Source organism: Macrotis lagotis, chromosome 3 (genome assembly GCF_037893015.1).
Source record: "Macrotis lagotis isolate mMagLag1 chromosome 3, bilby.v1.9.chrom.fasta, whole genome shotgun sequence".
Classification (NCBI taxonomy): Eukaryota; Metazoa; Chordata; class Mammalia; order Peramelemorphia; family Peramelidae; genus Macrotis; species Macrotis lagotis.
The window spans coordinates 183,246,383-183,261,301 of NC_133660.1; the positions used below are offsets into that span (position 1 = coordinate 183,246,383).

Here is a 14,919-nt window from a genome sequence, read left to right on the forward strand (position 1 = left end):
CTTAGCACCCAAAATGACACAGCAGAAAACCAGAACCAGACCATCTTACGTTCAGCACAACAATCTTTGCACTCTATCTCCCCCCCCCCCAAGGCAAACAAGGAGAGGGGGAAAGGACAGATTGAGGGAGAAACAGTCAGAGCAAAGTATTGGTGAGGATTGATAACGGAAATGCAGATAGAGAAGTACAAATGAGGGAAGATAGGATAGAGAGAAATATAGAATTAATAATCATAACTGTAAATGTGAATGGGATGACTCTCCCATAAAGAGAAGTTTTATGGAAACCAGAAGGGATTAAAAATCAGAATTCTACAATATGTTGCTTACAAAAAACACATCTGAAGCAGAGAGATACACACAAGGTAAAAATAAAAGATTGGAGCAAAATATGTTAAGCTTCAATTGTACAAAAAAAGAAAAAAAAAACAGGGGTAGCAATCCTGATCTCAGACATAGCAAAAGCAAAATTAGATCTTATTAAAAGGGACAATGAAGGAAAGCAAATCTTCCTAAAAGTTATCATAGGCAATGAATTAATATCAATGCTAAACATGAATTTACTACATGATATTAAATCCAGATTCAATGAGGAGAAGATACATGAATTAAAGGAATATGTGGAAAGCAAAATAGTCTTAGTGGGGGATTTCAATCATTCTTTCCCAGAATTAGATAAATCTGACTATAAAATAAAAAAGAAGGGAGTTACGAAAGTGAATAGAATTTTAGAAAACTTAGGTATGTTATACATATGAAGAAAACTGGGCACAGAACAGAACATAGCTTCTTCTATGAGCCTAAACTAAAATTGACATGTATTATTGCATAAACCTGCACAATCAAATTTTTTTAAAAAAGAAATTTTTAAATGCATACTTTTCAGACCATGATGCAATAAAAATTACAAGTAATGAATATCCATGATAAGATTAACTAAAACTTAATTAGAAAGTAAATGACCTAATTTTAAAGAATGTGAGTGGATCAAACAAAAATTTATAGAAATAATCAATAGTTTCATCGAAGACAATGACAATGATGAGATATCATACCAAAATTTGTGGGAAGAAGTCAAAACAGTTATTACAGAAAATTCTATTTCTCTGAATGCTTACTTGAATAAAATAAAGAGGAGATCAATGAGCTGGGCATGTGACAAAAAAATTACAAAAAAAATTAAAGTTATGCAATTAAATACTGAAAATCAAAGGAGAAATTAATAAATTGAAGGTAAGAAAACTATTGAACTATTAACTAAAATAGTTTTATTAAAAACAGCTATTAAAAGCAATAAATTATTAAAAATCTTTGATTAATTTGATTTAAAAAACAAAGATCAAATTATCAGAATCAAAAATGGGAAGAGTGAACTCATTACCAAAATAAGGAAATTAAAGCACTGATTTTGCTCTTTTACTCAACTGAATGTCAGCAAATCTGACAGCATAGGTGAATGGACATATAAATACATATATATATATATATATATATATATATATGTATATATATATATATATATATATATATATATATTTCAAAAATATAAACTTCCCAGAATAATATAAGAGGAAATAAAAAAATCTAAATAAAAAAACATTTCAAAAAATAAATTTAATAATACATCAATGAAACTTCTATGCAATAATCTCTAGGTTCAGGTTGTTTTAAAAGTGAATTTGACCAAATATAAGAGCAATTAATTCTAATTCTATATAAAGTATTTAAAAAAGAAGAGGTGAAATTCTGCAAAATTCCTTTTTTATGACACTAATACGGTACTGATAACTAAAACAGGAAGAGCCTATACCAATCTCCTCAATGAATATTGATACAAAAAAAAAACTTATCAAAGAGATACAGCAACTTATCACTAGTATAATACACTGTGATCAGGTAATATTTATACCAAGTATACAGGTTCAACCTATCAAATATTGTATTTCAATATATAGGTTCACATTAAAAAACAATTATAAGAATTGACTGATTTAATATCAAAATTGACAGACATTTGATTAATTCAATAAATGCTGGAAAATCTTTGACAAAATACAGAACACATTCTGAATAAAAAGACTAGAAGAATAAATGCAATTTTGTGTAAAATGTTGAATAGTATTTGTCTAAAATCATTAGCAAGTATTACATGTATTGGACATAAATTAGAAGGAATACTATACCTGTCAGATCTATGGAAAGGGGAGTAGTTTATGACTAAAGAAGAGATAAAGAACCTTATAAAATTCAAAATGGATATTTTTGATTGTATTAAATTGATGATTTTGTACAAACAAAATCAATGCCACCAAGATTAAAATGAAGTCACTAAGTCGGGAAAAAATTTTATATGTGTTTATTACAAAGGATTCATTTCGAAAATATTTAGAGAACACATTCAAATTTATTAAAATACAAGTCTTTCCTAAATTGATAAATAGTTAAAGAATATGAAAAGGCAATTTTCAGATAAAAAAACTAAAACTCTCTCATATTAAAAATTGAGGTCAGAGTCATGGTTGCCTGTCAATCATGGAGCAAAAATCCCACATCATAGTCAGACTCAGGAATAGCCAGATGAGAAATACTTCTGTTTACACAATGGGGAAACAAGGCTAGGTCAAAGGTGATTTTTCCTCAGAAACAGGCATCCACCTATAACAATTAAGGATCACATTCCCTATGAATTGTGGAAACTTTGAACTGATAAATTACTAACTTAATGATCCATCAGACACTTATGCTGAATTCAAACCTCAAAATAAAATCAACTGCAATCCCAAGAACATTTATCTCAAATTGCAAATTTCAGCAGTCCCATTTTAAGATGAGGTATAGTTCTTATTCCTCTCATGTTGTTGCAATGAGCAATAAAAGTTCACCAGGACTCAAGATTTCACTTCATGTTCTTCACTTGTTTTTCTTTTCTTTTTTCCAAGATTTAATTTGTCTTGGTGTAAAAATCAATCTTAGAAATGATTTCTACATTCCATATAAATTTTCAAATCTTCAGCAAGTCAAGTTATTTGCTTAAGAATTTCATAACTCAAGCTTAGCTCATTTCCCAGGGCTAATGACCTTGCCAACACAAATGGTTTCCAGAAATCTGACAAGTTAATAAAATAAGGGAAATAGGTAGGAACCCCAAAGAAAGGGGATAGTCTTTTAACCCTGCCTACCTGTCCCTCTATTCTGCTCTGGGCTATACTCTTTGACACCTATCTTTGGTCATTAGCCATTAGAAATCAATTACCCATTTTGCATTTTAGCAATATTGCTACAACTTCAAATAACTTGCACTTTCATAAGTGATAACTAAAAAAAGTTGTAGATGTACTTCCTCTTAAGTTTAGGCAAATATGGAAAAAAATCTAGTTCCTTAAATGACAATTATAAAACATTAAAAAGGGTTAGAAGTATTGATAAAATAACGTTTTTTAAAAATTTCACTTTTTTTGCTTCAGTTCATACCAATAACATCCAAGTAATAAAACTGTTTTGACTGATAAAACAGGTTACCAGATTGCACAGGTTTTATATATGATTGTTATTATTTTTTAAAAGTCGAAACAAACTCATTACTCATATCACCCATTACATAGTCCAATTGAATGCATTTCCAAATTACCTGACACAAAATATCAAGTATCTCATCACTGTTGTCATTGTATATTGTTCATAAAACCCTATGTAAAATTATCAAGTATGATGCAATTATACCTAATATGGGAAGCAATAATAAAAGTTAAAAAATTTATGTTTGCCCTGTGCCAGGCAACATGTTAGCACTTTACATATCAAGTGAACTGAGGTAAATAGAGATTATGTAATGTGGTCAAGGTTATCCAGTTAGTAAATTTCAAAGCCAATTTAACCCATTTTTTCTCATTGCTAAATAGGATAAGAAATTATGACATCTCAGACAACAAATTAGGAGACAAATCTCCCTAAAATGTGATCAAAATAAAAGAAAATTCCACCTGTACCTTTCAAATATTTCACAAAAATCACAATTTGATTGTAATATTATATATTGTACAAATCTTATTACTCTAAACATTTTATATCATGGGGCCTATATTTCCAAGCAATCTTTTGCCAAAGATTATGAAAATGGTAACCTGATGTTAGGATTTAATTTGCCCCAAAGATCACACTTATGAGCATGTTTTAATTTAATTCAAATCTTAGTACTATAATGTCAGAAGGAACCCATAGCTTATAAATTGACTCATAGCTCTCTATAATTAAAAAAGCTCAATTTATCTAGCAGTTTATTTTTATTTTTTAAATTTTCTCAGTTATAAGCAAAGTTTTCTGCAATCATCTTTTTGCAAGCATTTGAGTTCCATATTCTACTATAATATTCTCTTCCCTCTCCCCTCCTCATAGCAGGAGCTATCTGACATAAGTGGTACATGTGCAATCCTGTTTAAACTATTGCCATATCTGTCAGGTTATGATAGAAAAATTAGAGCTAAGGGGGTAAAAAAATGAGAAAGAAAGAAAAAAGTTAATATGCAAACTTTTTAGTTGATATTTTATTTTTCCAGAAACATGTTATGAAAGTTTATCAACATTCATCCATATGCATATGCATATTTTTACATCACATAATTTTCTTCTTCTTCCCACCCCCTTCTCTTCATTGGTAAACAGGTAAGTATTATACATACACATTTCTGTTAAATATGTTTACAGATTAGTCATTTTGATTTGAGCAATTAGGGTTAAGCAGAAAAAAATGAAAGCCATGAGATAAGAAAGAAATACATAAGAAAATTGTTTGTTTTTTTTTATAAAAAAGTGAATGTCTTCCCTACCCCCAATGACCACTACCTAACTCATTTTCTACCTGTTGTGGATTTTTTTGGTTTTGTTTTCCTTGTAAAGACAGGTGTCTTTGCTTTCCTTGAAGGCAGTAACACACATCTGGTAACAGAAGTGATATGAGACACCACCACAGCACTGATTAGCCCCCCTAGGTTAAAAACAGAAGAAGCAACTTGGGGAGAGGGGAGGAGAACAGAATAGGAACTCCTAATACTCAGGAACTTGAGGAAAATAGCTGACAATTTTTATATTGAACTAGTCTTAATTTTATTTTTAACTATGGAATAAATCCCACAACATAGTATAATATAAAGATGATACTTCTATCATGTAAACTTGCTATTCCTTTGAAATATATAATAAGTTATCATATTGTTTCTTTAAAAAAAAGTGAATGTCTTGTCCATCAGATTCTGAAGAATTTTTTGTTTTGTTTGGTTCTTCCACTGATGATACCATTGTCCATAGTCAGTCTAATCAGGTTCATCTTAACCCTATGAATTTCTGAGAGGAACTGCATCCATCAAGACTGATAAACTCAGGGGCAACAAGGTGGTGCAGTGGATGGAGCACTACCCCTGGAGTCAGGAGTACTTGAGTTCAAATCTGACCTCTCAGACACTTAATAATTACCTAGCTGTGTGGCCTTAGGCAAGCCACTTAACCCCATTTGCCTTGCAAAAACGTTAAAAAAAAGATTGATAAATTCACAATGTTGGGGAGCCAAGATGGTGATAGACAAAGAGGCTCTCTTAGGTACTTTCTCTCAAAACTTATAAAATAAGCACCCCAACTAATTTTTTGAGAGACAGAACCCACAGAGGGATCCAGCGAGGCAGTTCTCCAGCACAAAGTAACCTGGAAAATAGTGGAAAGGCTCCGCTCCATGGGGCTGGAGGTGCTACCTGCCAGAGTGAAGGAGCTTCAGCCTCCTGGAGGCAGCCCCAGGGTGACTGGGTGCCATGGCTCATGGCAGCAGAGGCAGTTTCCTGACCTACAACCCTGGGGAGCACTGGGCACAATTTGGAAGATGGGGGGGCTCTGCCAGAGTGAGCATATGAAACCCAGCCCTTATGGCACTCAGGAAGCAGCATGGCTAAAGCAGCCCAGAATAACAGGAAGCAGGTGGAGAAGGAAAGCAGGATCCCCCAGGCAACTAAGCTTTGAGTACTTAGCCTAGGTAGGGGAGTGGAGAGAGACTTCTGAGCTCTAGCCTCTGTCCGTGGAAGAGGTCTCTGGGGCTCTGACCACATTCAGATCATGGTCACAGTCTAGGCCCCCCATAGAACAGCAGAGGACCCCCACACCTCAGCCCTGTGGCAGAGGGGTATGCTTGTGGCCTTTCGCAGACCAGGAGGGAAGACAGAGCTTCACACACACTGAGATCATTGTGTGTGTGTGGGGGGCAGTATCCCAATAACACTCAAAAGCTCAAGTAGAACCCCAAGTCCAGGAACAGGCTGGGGAAATGAGTAAACATAATAAAAAGAGGAACACCACTATGATCTATGATCCCAAGAAGGATCAAATTGCTCAATCTGAAGATTAGGAAGTATAAGCTCCTGAATCTAAAGACTGCAAGAAAAACAGAAATTGGATATGACAGAGCTCAAAAAAAATTTTGAAAATCAAGTGAGAGAGACAGAAGAAAAATTGGGAAAAGAAATGAGAGAGATGCAAGACAAATATGAAAAAGAAGTCAGCAGGTTCGTCAGGGAGATCTAAAAAAATGCTGAAGAAAATAACATGTTAAAAAGCAGCATAGCTCAAATGGATAAAACAGTTCAAAAAGTTATTGAGGAGAAGAATGTTTTCAAAAGAAGAATTGGCCAGATGGAAAAAAGAAATAAGAAAGCACTCTGAGGCAAACAAATCCTTCAGATGTAGAATGGAACTGAGGGAAGCTGTTGACTTTACGAGAAATCAAGAGACAATACTTCAAAAACAAAAAGACTGGTGAAACATTTCATTGAAAAAACAACTGATCTGCAAAAAAGATTCAGGAAAGATAATTTAAAAATTATTGGGATGCCTGAAAGTCATGATCAGGAAAAGAGACTTGAGATCATTTTTAAAGAATTCCTACAGGAAAATTGCCCAGATATCCTAGAAGCAGAGGGCAAAATAGAAATTGATAGAATCCACCAATCTCCCCCATAAAGAGATCCCCAAGAAACAACCCCCAGGAATAATATAGCCAAGTTCTAGAACTCCCAAGTCAAAGCAAAAATATTCCAAGCAGCCAGAAGGACAAAATTCAAATATTGTAGAGCTGCAGTCAGGAACACACAGGTCTTAGCAGCAACTACATTAAAGGCTCATAGGGCTTGTAATATAATATTCCAGAAGGCAAAAGACCTCAGAATGTAATCAAGAATCAACTACCCAGCAAAACTGAATTTCCTCTTCCAGGGAAAAAGATGGAATTTCAATGAACTAGAGGAATTTCAAATGTTCCTTTTGGAATGGCCAGAGCTAAAAATTAGATCTTCAAATACAGGACTCAGGTGAAGCATAGACAGTGGAAGAGAAGGGTAAAAGAGGAGGGACTTAATGATCATGAACTATATGTATTCCTGCATAGAAAAATAATACTGATAATACTCATGAAAACTTTCTCATTTAATAGAGCAGGTGGAAGGAGCTTTTATACCTGAAGCACAGGAGAGAGCTGAATTTGAAAATATAACATATTGTAAAAATGGAGTCAATGGCTAAAAGTGAAATGTAATGGGAGTAAGAGAAAGGAGAGTTGGAATAGGTTAAAATATTTCATATAATAAGATTTTTTTGGTTACAATGAGCTGTTGCAATGATATGGAAGGGGAGAAGGCAAGGGGGGATGAGGGAACCTTCGCTCTAATCAGAGGTGGCTAGGAGAGGAAACTGCATATATGCTCCATGCGGTATAGGCATCTAGAGTAAGAAGGAGAGAAGGGGGATATGGGAAGGGGGGGGGGCATGAGTGATGGAGGAGAGGGTGGGCCATGGGGGAGAGTTGTCAGTTATAAGACATTTTCTTTTTTTCTTCTTGCAAGAGGTTGGGATTGGATGGCCTGTCCGGGACCACAGGCCTGGGTGGTTGCTAGGCCCCAAGGGGTGGTATGTAGGCTCGGGGCTTCTTGGCCCCAGGGCCAGTGATCTGTCTGCTGCCCCACTCAGCTACCCTATAGCATATTTAAGAAGAGTGACAGAGTGAAAGGAGAGAGAAAATACAGAATATGGTAGTGGGGAAGTATGATTGGAGGGAGTTGAGATCAGCAATGGAAAGAATGGAAAAATGTGGAAGCAGCTTTTGTGAGGGACTGATGTTAAAGAATGTGATTCACCCATGACAGATGACAGAGCTGTAGGTATTAGAACACAGACTGAAGAACATTTATTATTATTTTTTTGGGGGGTGCAGAGAAAGTGGGATTGGGTGACTTGCCCAGGGCTGCACAGTTGGATGATTGTTGACTGTCTGAGTCTGGATGTGGACCCAGCTGCTCCTGGCTCCAGGGCTGGTGCTCTGTCCGCTGTGCCACCTGACTGCCCCTATTATTATTGTTGTTGTTGTTGTTGTTGTTAATAACAATAATATTATTATTATATTTTATTTTGTTTCATTCTATTTTGAGTTTTTTTTTTTTTTTGTGGGGCAATGGGGTTGGGATGGCTTGCCCAGGGTCACAAAGCTGGGTGATTGTTGGGTGTCTGGGACCATAATTGGGTTTGGGTGCTCCTTGCTCCAGGGCTGGTCCTCAGTCCACTGTGCCACCTGGCTGCCCCTATTATTATTTTTTATTTTAATTTAATTTTTTTCCTCTTTCCTTTACTTTATTGCTCATGAGGGTCTATATTTTTGGGAGGAAGGGGTATTATGTTTACTCTTTTTTTGTTTGTTTTTTTTACAAGGCAATGGGGTTAAGTGGCTTGCCCAAGGCCACACAGCTAGGTAATTATTAAGCATCTGAGGCCAGATTTGAACTCAGGTACTCCTGACTTCAGGGCCAGTGCTCAATCCACTGCACCACCTAGCCATCCCTATGTTTATCTTAAACAAGAATATTGTAGTAATGTATAAAAAATAGCATTTGTACAAAAAATAAAAATAAAAAAATTCACAATTTTGTTTTTAATAGGTAGAATGTTCTTTTGTCTCTGCTCCCTTCTCTCAGCATTGGATCCTGGAATTCATTCCATATATTGCTATAATCTGACCTTTCATGGTTTCTTATAGATCAATAGTATTCCATAACATTCATAAACCGTAACATGTTCAGTCATTCCCCAAATGATGAGCATACCCTCAATTTCCAATCCTTTGCTACTACAGAAAGAGCAACTGTAAGTATTTTTACATGTGAGTCTTTTCCCCTTTTATGATCTCTTTACATAGACCTAGGAGTGGTATGGTTGGATCAAAGTATATATGCAACTTTGTTGCTTTTTGGACATAGTCCCAAATTACAATCCAGAATGACTGGATCAGCCCATAACTCCACCAAAAAATGTCCCACTTTTCCCACATCATCTCCAACATCAATCATTACAGTTATTTTAACTAATATGATAGGTTTGAAGTTCTACCTCACAGTTGTTCTGATTTGCTTTTCTATGATCATGATTTAGAGCATTTTTAATATGAGAGAGTTTTAGTTTTTTTATCTGAAAATTGCCATTTCATATTCTTTAACTATTTATAAATTTAGGAAAGACTTGTATTTTAATAAATTTGAATGTGTTCTCTAAATATTTTCGAAATGAATCCATTGTAATAAACACATATAAAATTTTTTCCCGACTTAGTGACTTCCTTTTAATCTTGGTGGCATTGATTTTGTTTGTACAAAATCATCAATTTAATACAATCAAAAATATCCATTTTGAATTTTATAAGGTTCTTTATCTCTTCTTTAGTCATAAACTACTGCCCTTTCCATAGATCTTACAGGTATAGTATTCCTTCTAATATATGTCCAATACATGTAATACTTTCTAATGATTTTAGACAAATACTATTTAACATTTTACACAAAATTGCATTTATTCTTCTAGTCTTTTTATTCAGAATGTGTTCTGTATTTTGTCAAAGATTTTCCAGCATTTATTGAATTAATCAAATGTCTGTCAATTTTGATATTAAATCAGTCAATTCTTATAATTGTTTTTTAATGTGAACCTATATATTGAAATACAATATTTGATAGGTTGAACCTGTATACTTGGTATAAATATTACCTGATCACAGTGTATTATACTAGTGATAAGTTGCTGTATCTCTTTGATAAGTTTTTTTTTGTATCAATATTCATTGAGGAGATTGTTTTAGTTATCAGTACCCTATTAGTGTCATAAAAAAGGAATTTTGCAGAATTTCACCTCTTATTTTTCAAATACTTTATATAGAATTAGAATTAATTGCTCTCTAAATATTTGGTCAAATTCACTTTTAAAACAACCTGAACCTAGAGATTATTGCATAGAAGTTTCATTGATGTATTATTAAATTTATTTTTTGAAATGTTTTTTATTTAGATTTTTTATTTCCTCTTATATTATTCTGGGAAGTTTATATTTTTGTATATATATGTCCTTTCACCTATATTGTCAGATTTGCTGACATTCAGTTGAGTAAAAGCAAAATTAGTGCTTTAATTTCCCTTTTTTGGTAATGAGTTCACTCTTCCCATTTTTGATTCTGATAATTTCATCTTTGTTTTTTAAATCAAATTAATCAAAGATTTTTAATAATTTATTGCTTTTAATAGCTGTTTTTAATAAAATTATTTTAGTTAATAGCTCAATAGTTTTCTTACCTTCAAATTATTAATTTCTGCTTTGATTTTCAGTATTTAATTGCATAACTTTAATTTTTTTTGTAATTTTTTGTCACATGCCCAGCTCATTGATCTCCTCTTTATTTTATTCGAGTAAGCATTCAGAGAAATAGAATTTTCTGTAATAACTGTTTTGACTTCTTCCCACAAATTTTGGTATGATATCTCATCATTGTCATTGTCTTCGATGAAACTGATTATTTCTATAAATTTTTGTTTGATCCACTCACATTCTTTAAAATTAGGTCATTTACTTTCTAATTAAGTTTTAGTTAATCTTATCATGGATATTCATTACATGTAATTTTTACTGCATCATGGTCTGAAAAGTATGCATTTAAAAATTTCTTTTTTAAAAAAATTTGATTGTGTGGGTTTATGCAATACTAAATGTCAATTTTAGTTTAGGTTCATAGAAGAAGCTATGTTCTGTTCTGTGCCCCGTTTTCTTCATATGTATAACATACCCAAGTTTTCTAAAATTCTATTCACTTTCTTAACTCCCTTCTTTTTTATTTTATAGTCAGATTTATCTAATTCTGGGAAAGAATGATTGAAATCCCCCACTAAGACTATTTTGCTTTCCACATATTCCTTTAATTCATGTATCTTCTCATTGAATCTGGATTTAATATCATGTAGTGAATTCATGTTTAGCATTGATATTAATTCACTGCCTATGATACCTTTTAGGAAGATTTGCTTTCCTTCATTGTCCCTTTTAATAAGATCTGATTTTGCTTTTGCTATATCTGAGATCAGGATTGTTACCCCTGCTTTTTTTCTTTTTTTCTACAATTGAAGCTTAACATATTTTGCTCCAATCTTTTATTTTTACCTTGTGTGTATCTCTCTGCTTCAGATGTGTTTTTTTGTAAACAACATATTGTAGAATTCTGATTTTTAATCCCTTCTGGTTTCCATAAAACTTCTCTTTATGGGAGAGTCATCCCATTCACATTTACAGTTATGATTATTAATTCTATATTTCTCTCTATCCTATCTTCCCTCATTTGTACTTCTCTATCTGCATTTCCATTATCAATCCTCACCAATACTTTGCTCTGACTGTTTCTGCCTCAATCTGTCCTTTCCCCCTCTCCTTGTTTGCCTTGGGATAGAGTGCAAAGATTGTTGTGCTGAATGTAAGATGGTCTGGTTCTGGTTTTCTGCTGTGGCATTTTGGGTGCTAAGGGGTTGTTCCCTGCATTAGTGTAGCCCAAACCAGTCAACTCCTAGACCAGTATTCCTGGGCTTGAACTTTGTTTTCCATGCTAGGGTTGGGACACTCACTGGTCAGTATCGCTGGTCTACTGAAACAGGGCTTGAACTTCACTATGGCTTCTCAGATCCCCTGCCTAGCTGGGCTACATTCCTCTTAGCCACATGGATAGACCTTTTCTGAAGTTTCGTCATGAAACCTTGAGATGAGAACTTGTTTCACTTGTTTTTCTTTTTTGAGAGTTCTGTCACTTTAGGATCTGTTTAGAAGCTTCATTAATGTTGTTTTTGGAAAAGCTACCAGTTTCCTAGCTTCCACCACCATCCTGACTCTGCCCAAGAAGTCTCTTCCCTATGATTTTTTAATAATGATTTTCAATCACATTGCAAAATGTTCATTATTCATCTTTCTACTTAAAGTCAAACTTTCTCATATCTTTTCAATATGCTTAAAACATCTTTTAGTCTCCTATATCTCTCTTCAAAACCCTAGCCTTTTGAATATATTTCATTATTTCTCTGAAACTATTTTTCTTTCCAAACCTTTCAGATAATTTATTCAGACTATCCAAATTTCTTTTTTAATTCGACTGTATTTCAGAAATTATTTTATTGAATAATCTGTTTATAATTTTAGAACTTATTGTTTTTGAACAAACCTAATGACTTATGACCTTCTTTTACCAGCTGTTTAGTTAAACTCAATTGATCTCTTGTTTTTCTTGAATTTACTTATCACATCATACCTTTTTTTTTATTTGTCTTAATTCAGGGATTTTTTTTTAGGTTTTTGTAAGGCAAACAGGGTTAAGTAGCTTGCCCAAGACCACACAGCTAGGTAATTATTAAGTGTCTGAGACCGGATTTGAACCCAGGTACTCCTGACTCCAGGGCCAGTGCTTTATCCACTACGCCACCTAGCTGCCCCAATTCAGGGATTTCTTAAAAAGATAGGAGTACTAAAATCTTTTTAAAAAATATTTTAAGCTTTACAAAAATCATTAACAGCTTTACGAACTTGATTCATTCAAGTTATAGTTAAAAGGTCATATATTAATCACAAAAATAGCAACAAAGCATTTTCAAGTTGCTTACTTATGAACTAATTTTTGTAGGGAAGGAGCAAGAAATTTCTTCAAATAACAAAATCTCCTGTCTCATAAATTATAGCAAATTTACAATTTTATGGTACAAATTTAAATTCAAAAAGTTAATCAATGCTTAATTTTGACTTGTATGATTCCAAAATATCACATTAGTTAATCCAAAAAAAGTAAATATTCCTTTAATTATATTTCAGTTTATAAAAGAATTTCCCTTTTTTTTTACATGAGTCAGAAAAGGGTCAAGTTATTGGCCAATTCTGAAGTCTTAGAGCTTTCACTAACACAGCATGACAAACCTTTCTCTATTATCAGTGAAATAGCCTTTTTCTTCAGCCCCAAAACAATGAAGCAGTCCTTTCAGGGTTGGGCCTTGTGGGAAAAGAAAATACAAAAATATCCAAAATAAACACAGCCTGTTTCCAGTTTAGAAATGCCAAGGAAAAGAACAAAAACTTTCTAAAAATGCAGCTTAACTAAGAAGAAGTCATAATTTTTACATACTTTCCTCCCTTAATTACTTCTTTCTGCTATATTTTTTCTATTAATCTTCACTTTTGTTTCTCAAGACATAAGGAGGCAGCTGCCTCCACATCTTCTACTATCTGCCTACAATTTTCACCCAGTCTAATGTAAAGTATATGTCCACAAGGAGTATCTCTAGAACTACTAACTTATTTGGGGAATCCCTATATTTACTACAGTGGTTCACATCTGCATAATACATGAAATACCATGGGGCGGCTAGGTGGCACAGTGGATAAAGCACAGGGCCTGGAGTCAGGAGTACCTGAGTTCAAATCCGGTCTCAGACACTTAATAATTACCTAGCTGTGTGGCCTTGGGCAAGCTACTTAACCCCATTTGCCTTGAAAAAACCTAAAAAAAATACCCTACCCACATGAGGATCCTAAGCCTTCCTGGAATTTTTCCCAGTTTGGTCCCATCTAACCTTGACCTATCTTGAAAATTCTGCTGACTATGCCAATTGCTTTGCCTGAAAATCCTCCATAAAAGGAAGAAAACAAATTCTTAAAAATTCAAATTGGGCAAGTGGAAGCACATAACTTCATGAGACATCAGCCAACAAATAATAAGATAAAATCAAAAGAATAATAAAAAAGAAGAAAATATATAATATATCATACAAGTGATCTAAAAAAAGTTTGAAAAGAGATTCTTTAAGAATTATTGAATTATATCATGGTGAAATTTCCCTAGTCCTGTGTTTCTGAAGCATAAAATGAGGATAACTGGAGGATGGATCAGTTGTGGGACTCAGGGCTGGGCCCAAAAGGTATTGGCCAGTTGAGGTGCATTATAGGACCCTTGTCCCATGCTCCTGCTGGTCCACCAATGAAGCGTCTGGCTGACCCTTTCCCTGAAGCTTTTCTTTGACTGTCTGGTGCCTTAAGGTAGGGGAAGAGATGTGAACAGGTGACTGCCATTCCCAGTGGCAGATTTGGAATGTTCAAAGAACAATATGTAAATGAAAATTTAAAAAATGGATGATTCAGTCATAGAAAGAGTAAGTGACCATGTCCTTGTTGCATGCAGTAGAGATCAGTTTCACTTTCATTACTATACCGATAGGCTTATAAATATATACATATATCAGGAAGAAACTGCTTGAGACTCAGGATACTAAGATATTAATGCCTATAATTAAACATTCCTAGCAAATGCTAGATCAGTCATCAATAGAATTGCTGATATGATAATTTTACTGAGATATTTTCAGTTGGGGGGCATTTCTGGATATTCTGCATCAGGATATTAGTTTATGGGAGGTTTTTTTTTTCCTATCTAATATCACCCTTGGATTTTGTTTCTGAAGCCTTGTTTGGAATTTCTAAAATCTTGTTTGGGACTTCTAGATGATTTCTTTTTCATGTTTTTATTGCTTATATACACCTACATCATGTATCAGAAAGCAGTAA

The 14,919-nt window shown here is 33.8% G+C and overlaps 1 pseudogene; it reads right to left on the reverse strand.

The window, feature by feature from the left end:
- Window positions 1-14,427, reverse strand: part of LOC141519266 (triosephosphate isomerase pseudogene) — a 35,559-nt pseudogene extending 21,132 nt beyond the window's left edge.
- Between the last annotated feature and the right edge of the window lie 492 nt (window positions 14,428-14,919).